Here is a 7,814-nt window from a genome sequence, read left to right on the forward strand (position 1 = left end):
CACTGTGAATTAGGTATATTTTATCTTACTGTGTAACTCGTCGACTTCAATTGCAGCAATATACAGGCCTCCTGATTAAGAATCCGTTGTGCTAATTAGTTGTCAGACTAATGTTTGAACTTTTTGTGTTAAGTTTTCAGAGTATATTAAAAAGTTTTATAGATCTAAAGTTAGATGTGAGAATGGTATGATAAACATGAAGTGTGAGGCTAAAACAGGAGAAGAGAGTAAGTGAAAATGCTAGGGGATCAGAATATTCAAAGTTGAGAGATCTGTGTGTGCTTATGTGCTATCATAACATAACACCTGATCTGGTGGTTTCAAATAATCTTCACTTTGTTTTACAGTGGAGCAAGCTTGGAGCAAGCTTAAGGACAGAAGAGAAGGTTGAGCTGTATTACATAGGGAATGCTTTCTTGCAAAAGAGTAATCTTTGACCACTGATGAAGCAGATGGGAATGCAAGAATTAAGTCTTCCCTGTAAATTGCAGAAATTCCAAGTGTAGTTGTCTCTAAGTAGCAGTTAGTTACTTTGGTGATGCAGGAAGACAAACTCATAAAGACTGCAACTGCACCATAATTACTGAAGTAATTTATTAGTGTTACAAAATCTAACCATGTTAGTTGTTGAAATTCCACTCACTTTCACTGGATCACTTGATTGAAAGGGTTTTTTTTTTTTTTTGTTTTCTCTCTGTATATCTGAGTACTTGTATAAATCTGGTGTGTTCATGCTTTTAGATCAGTTATGTTCATTTAATTCTGTTAAGGAAGATGTCAGGAATACCTGTAGCTGTTCTTTAAATGCTAAATATTTGAAACTAAAATATGAAATTTCTCTCACTAAAACAAAACCAGAATTCTGAATGGCTGCTCTTATGATGTTTGGTAAAATGAGAACTTTTTACAGTATTTTTCATCACTTTGCACACAGACAATTGAGACCAATTAACAAGCCTGTGCATAATACAGAAATGGTTGGCCAGTCCTCGCATTGTAGATTCTTGGCTTTAAATATTTTTGTATCTCAAAAGTACTTCATGCTCTGTTTTTCAGTGAAAGAACTTGCCATTCTTACAAAAAGCTTTTTTTCTAAAATTATAAATTGAAAACTACCAGTACTTTAAGAACGCTGCACTTCAGTCATGTAAATTTATTTTTTATATAATTTTCCTTCAAAGTATGGCATCTAATATAGCAGTTGGCAAAATAAAGAGAGCTGTACCACTTCTAGTTGTATTTTTATGAGGTGTACACAGCGGTACATAGGCATGTAAACAGCATTGCTTCCTTCAAATGAAGGATTATTTTAAAATTTCCTCAACTCAAAGTTATGAATTAAAAATCCCTATCTGCTGCTATTATATTTGCCTTAACAGATATTCTCAAAAATGAGGCTTGGAACAAGTTCACCCTGTGCTGGTGGACTTAGTAGTAGGGATTTAGCAACTGTTCACATATTTGCTGGTACTTTCTCTGCCTTGCCTGCACCTTTAAAAGCAAAGTAACATGCGGCCTTGGAAGTGTGTGTGTGGGTTGTTTTTATTTTGTGAATCCTGATCATTCTGACTGAAATCATACTTGTTTCTGCTAAATACCGAACAGTTATACCTGCAGCCTCTGGGTTTTATTTCCCTGTTGGTCTAAATTTCGGATAAAAATGTGTATTTTGTTGTTGCTGTTCTTAAAATTAATTTTGAAGAAATGAAAAATACTAGTCAGTTTATTACTTTTATTTTCCCCCTTCTTGGTTCCTCCTTGCTGTGAGATGGGAAGATTTGAGTGCTGCTCTACTGAACATAAGCAGGTAGAGATTCTGGCAGCGAGCATTGCTCCTTGCCCTAGAAGAACTCTTTGGTATAGTTACAACTCTCACACTTAAATCCACATTTTTCATCAGTATCCATTCATAATTTTTCATTGTATCTGAGTTTGCCAAACTGAGTTCTTAAGAATAATGAAGTAAATTAATCTTCCATGAGCAGTGTCGGTGAAACAGGGAAGCTTTCTACAAATGAGGCTTTATGTGAGAATCGGGCAATTTTGTCTTGGTATGGAGTTAGACTTCTTTAGACTTTTTTCCACCCCATGAGGCTTTAATGTTTCCACATAATCTTAGATGAGGAGAAAACTGCCTTCAGAAAAGACACCTATTCCCCAAAACAAACAAAGGATTTCTGCTGCCATTCATCTGTGTGTTGTGGTTTGATGATGTATTCCACGGAATTCCACGGAATCTGGCTTCATGTAAATTTTTCTCTTGCCCCTCAATTTCAAAATGCTCACACTGCATCAAATCATATGAAGCTATAGCCCAGCTTGCCAGTAAGAAGGTGTTTTGAATTTTAACAGCTATATTCTGCTTACTGATGGAATGTATGGGAGCAGCGACTTCAATTCTTTCCCCTCCACAGCTGGCAACTTTGAAGTGTCAGCCACATTTGACAGAAGGGTAAAAAAAGAATTTGGATTTCCCAACATCAATTCTCATTCAAAGTCAAACAACATTACCATAATTTTTTCCAAATACGGAGATGATCAAATGAGTCTTTTTTAAGGGGAAAATACTAAACTAAAGTTACTGGGTTGTACAGAGTTCTTGTTTCTTTTAACATTGTAGGTTGAAAATCCATGACTCTGGTTTGAATCGTGACTTGTTTGCAAAAACCATCTCATCATCATAATTGAAGTGGGGAATGGAAGATGCAGATGGACAGAGATGGTTGATTTTAATACCTTAGCAGGGGGCAGCCAAAATGAAATACTGAATTCTATGCTGCTTTCTTATTTGGTACCATTTTGGGCATATAAGGTGGGTTGAGTTCAACTCTAATAAAATGGAAGAATATTTGTATTTCCAGGTAGCCTATATGAAAGATCAAAAAGTTGTTTGACATGGGAGATTATACGCTATTCTGACAGTGACGTTAACTTCAGTTGTAGGTTATTTTCTAGGAAAATGACAAATTATTTTTCCACTTCTTTACTGCAATTTTTTTTAAAATAAGAGAAAAATCCCCACGATTGTGTAATTTCATAGTGGTGGTGGTACTTGATTTCTGAATATGAATTTGAGTGGCTTTCAGCCTCGAACATCCAGTCATTCTATGGCTTTACAAGAAAAATGAGGTTATTTGTACAAAGAGAAAAAACGTTTTTAATGGTTTGAATACATGTATTCAAGTTGACACAGTTGAATTCATCAAGGGCCCTGTAAGGACAAACAATTTTCTGAAATCGTAAAGATTTCTGATTGTGTATGAATTACTTATTTCAGGTCTGTTAGGTGGCTCAATGTGGCTGGTTCAGGAAACTTCCAGCTGAAAGGAAGGCAAAGACAGGCTATCACACACAAAGGGGAATCTGGTGTCACTAGGCATTTATTGCTCCAAGACTGCATAACTTAGCTATCAGCACAATATTCGACACATTACCCAACTTGTCTTTGATAAAAGGATTGGAAAGAGTGCAGAAACAGTTTGGCAACAGGCTGGGGTTTTTGTTATATGTCAGCACATGGAAGGATGGGAAAGTAAAAGGTTCATTGGCAGGTTTAGGTTCTTCTATAGACAGAGGTCAAGGAGGACACTGCAGAATATAATAAGCATTTTTTGGTCAAAGTTTTTTTTTGTTTGCTGTCCTGAAGTGCATACCAGGAACAAACAAAATCTAATATGACTGACCAAATAGACCTGATCATATCCTGCATGCCTGTGGGATCAGACCCTCCCAGCTGAGAGAATATCTTGAAACTTACAGGAATTACTGAGGAGAATCAGACCTGTTTGAAAGAGCCCCCAACGGCTGCCATTGTAATTTGGATATAGTTTCACATGATTTTAGCTACATCATATAAGAAAGGTACATTCTGTACTGCAGAAAGAAGAGAACTTGGGAGCTATTTCAGTGTGCTGCTGAGCCTGTGTGCAGTGAGGGCCCATAGTTGTGTGTAGTGTGAATGCTGAGCAGAATATGCTGTGAAATGCGGATGATGCGGTGCAGAAAAAATCTGGTGTGTCTGGTCATCATTCAGTTCATATTGTAACAGTTCATTAAGTGGAAGTACAGAAGCTTTGTTTTGCTTGAGGTAGCAGAGTTATGCTCATTTGCAGGTCTATCCAGTTTGCTGTAAGGATGCAATACTCTACTTTTTTGCGTGCATTTTTAGCTATAATTGTAGCAGTGCACAGTTACATTTCAAGAGAAGGTTCATCCTAAAAATTAGCTTAATGGATCTTCTTTTGGAGGATTGACCTAAATACAATTTAAAAAAAAATTCCTCTGGCAGCAATTAATAGCTGAAACTAAGACTTAATATGTTTAATAATTCCAGTAAATTTAAATCTATTCCCAAGAAGGAACCTTAAAATGCTGCCATGGCATCTAATGAAGTAAAGCAAACAACCATAATGCACAGTTTCCAGGATCAGCTAAAAGATTCTACAAGAATCAAGTCAGATTTTCTTCCTACCTCCTACCTTCAGAAGTAGTAAAGAGAGAGTGGGAGAGCATTTAGTCTATGTTCATCTCCTTTATTTGAGTTTTAACATGGTCTAGTGAATAAATATGATTTGAAATCAAAATGCTTATGTTGCTTTTTTTTTAATAAAAAGTACCTTTAGTTGCAGACTTACTTAGCAACCTGTTGCAGGTAGTTTTCAAGGAGATGACTTACCTCTCTTCAGAAAGTGACCTGCCAGTGTTATAAAGTACAGCTAGTACTTGGAACACATCAAGGAGCAATCTCTCCGGATAGTGCTTTGAAAAGCAAAAAAAAAAAAATGAAATTTAAGTGTTTATTTGCAGAGTTAGACTTAAATGTCATAATGTTGTTTCTGTGCTTCTGTACTGTTTATTTACAAGAGAAATGTTCCAACACATGCACTTTAGGACTGTAAGCAGATGATGTCTCTTATTGTCAATGTTTGTTTGCTTTATGTCACTACAAAACTCAGTCTTGCTTGCCTTGATTAAATCTTGCATATTTTTCTGCAGTGTTGTTCAGATTTCAGCCTATAGCAATAAAAACACATTCATTTCTGACCAGAGCAGATGTTAGAGAAACAGAGAAGCCCTAGGAAATGTCTGAGGTCTGCATGCAGAATGGTATGTTTGACTACAAAGATGTCATATGTAATGCGCTCCATTTTGAAGACCAGCCATTTCTTTGACAAAGTAGTGGAAATGGGTTTATTGAAAGTACAGTATCTGAGGACAACATCAGAAGCTCGTTTGATAAATCTGTTCTTACAGCTGCTTGATCATGTGGCTGAAGAAGAGGCTGTTGACTGTGAAGTCTGTCTGCACGGCTCATCAGTGGCCTTTGCTAAAGGAAGATCCAACTGTTTCTGCCTGGCTGTACCAGTAAATACTCTATCCTATGTTGGTGAATGTGGCACAGTGCTGAAGGTTATTTCTGTGATAAAATCAAAATGGTGTGTTATGTACAGGTTATTCCTGTAGTCCCAAGTTACCCTTTTGACAGGGGTTTCTGAATAAAATTCTAGTGCACTGGGATTTTTTTGCAGGGACCCCTGATGCCCAAGACTATTACCTTACATTGCTTAGACCATAAAAATTGCTATAATTTTTTCTTTTAGCATTTTTCATAATGCTAAAAAGCCTTAACTATCAAGCCCTGAAGACTTTTAATGAAAGAACAGTGGTTTAAGTAACTGAAGTATTCTTTGTTTCTTCTATCAGCTGTAGGGTTGGATGTAACAAGCACACTGGGTACAATCCCACTCAGTGGGGTAATCCACAAATAATAATAGTCTTGGAAGCAACTATTATTTCTTCTTAATGCCAGTAGTAACCCCAGGATGATAAAGTGTAAGCTTTATGCTCCATAAAAAAGTTTTCAGAATGTTCCACGAATATAGCAAAGTGCCTAGGAATAATGTCACACATAGCTGCAAGATTAAAATACCTGCTTGCTAGTAATTATTGATTAATGTGTTTTATTCTTTCAAATGGCTCTCTAATTTAACACTTTAAAATCACTGCTATGTGTCTATGCATGTGTATACACATGTATCTGAGAATGGGTGGGTCTTCCTGGGTTTTCCATCTCTCAATGTTTTAATTTTTTGAAGTTACTGCTCCCCATAGTTGATCAGAATTGCATTTTTAGAGGTTACATCAGTTATCTGATAAAAGGACAATTCTTTGAGAATTTTCCAATGCTAGGTGTTAAACTGTATAGTAATATTTTATTTTTTTTAAAAAGCTAAAATTAATTGACAATGGCACTTCTAATGTGAAAGTAGTTTTATTACTATTTGTTTCTTAGTGTTTTTGTAAAGCAGTGAATCACAAATCTAAAAAAATTTGTTGGTGGCATTTTGAGTTCATCATTGGCTATTACTAGCCTTTTGGACCTCAGGTTTTATACCCTCTGGCCAAAAGGTATATGTACCTCTTGGACCAGAAACCCTTTTATTTCTGTTTGTATCAGTGAATGGCCAGATCTGTTTGAGCAGGCTTGTGTCTTCCAGTGCTGATTCTAGAACTGAGAATCTCCTGTTGCCCCTTAAAAGTGTAGTATAAGCTAAAATCAACCTCTCCGTTCTTTCCCAGTGCTCATGATAACTATTTGCAGTATGTCTACTAAGAAAAAAAAAAGGTTGACATATTTTTTTCGCCCATCCAGTTTCTTCACCTTGCTGGACTGTCATGGCAGAATCTACTGTATAAACTGGTTCTATGGGCACAGTGAAATGACAATTTAAGTTTCAGGAATAGTGGCAACAAATTGCTCTCTTCCAGGAGATGGCGCTGCAACCTCATTGACAGACTCCAAACCAACTGGGAGGGGAAAACCAGCAGGATTTCTTCACAGCTAAGAAATTGCAGGTATTTGAAGAATGGATTTGAAATGGATCTTGTGAATTTTATTTTTCTTGACAAGATACCGAAGCTTTTCTGTTAGGATTGTCTTGCTTCAAAGTTCTGTTTCAGTCCTTTGAAGTCATTTCTAAACTTAATTTCTCTGAGTGTAAATTCTGTCAAAGTTTGCAGGTGTGTGGCCACCAGGGCAATGCAGCCAGCTGTTTGCTGGTGGTCTGGTCTGCATGGCTGGGTGCTGCTGCAAGGAGTGCAGTAACCCCTGGGCCCCACCCGCTGAGTTACATGGTTGAAAAAGCAGATTTCATGGCATAGTTCCATATTTTCTTTCTACCTTGCTAATGACTTCCCTTCTTTCAGGCTTTCAGCAGTCAGCTGTAATGGAAGGGTGGCTCTTAACATGGGAGACCTCACAAAACTAGGTTTTGGATTCTGGTGAGCAAATGGGTGCATCAGCAGCAATTGCCTTCCTCTGAATGGGTGCATTCACTGCTTAAGTGGTAAAATTAAGGTGTTTGGGCACTGTCACACTGACTTGCTTTTCAGGTCTAGAGTTTAGATTTGACCATAACAAAATATCCAGTAAGACCCAAATTCCAATGGTGATATTCTCTGATGCTGCAGAACTGGGGTTTCCATTCTGGAAAGGCTGACCAAAGGGAGAAAAACTAGTAATTAGAACAAATTGCATATGGTTCTAATGGACAGCAGCTAGTACCATCACTGCAAGAAAAGCTGGGGAAGGTAACTGCTTCCTTCCCCAGGAAGGGAAGGAGATGTTTGTGTAAGCCAACAGCAGCTTCAGGAGCTCACCAGCTCTTTTGAGGTGGTTTTGGCAGACTTGCACTTCATGCTGCAAGTACTGAAATAAATGCTGCTGTATCAGATGCTCTTAGGGATAGGATTCTACAAAAGTCAAAACATGAAATAATTTTATTTGAAATATACAAATGCAAATACAAATGTGT

This window comes from Lichenostomus cassidix, chromosome 1Aa, assembly GCF_008360975.1.
Source record: "Lichenostomus cassidix isolate B80296 chromosome 1Aa, HeHo_3.0, whole genome shotgun sequence".
In the NCBI taxonomy this organism is placed as follows: Eukaryota; Metazoa; Chordata; class Aves; order Passeriformes; family Meliphagidae; genus Lichenostomus; species Lichenostomus cassidix.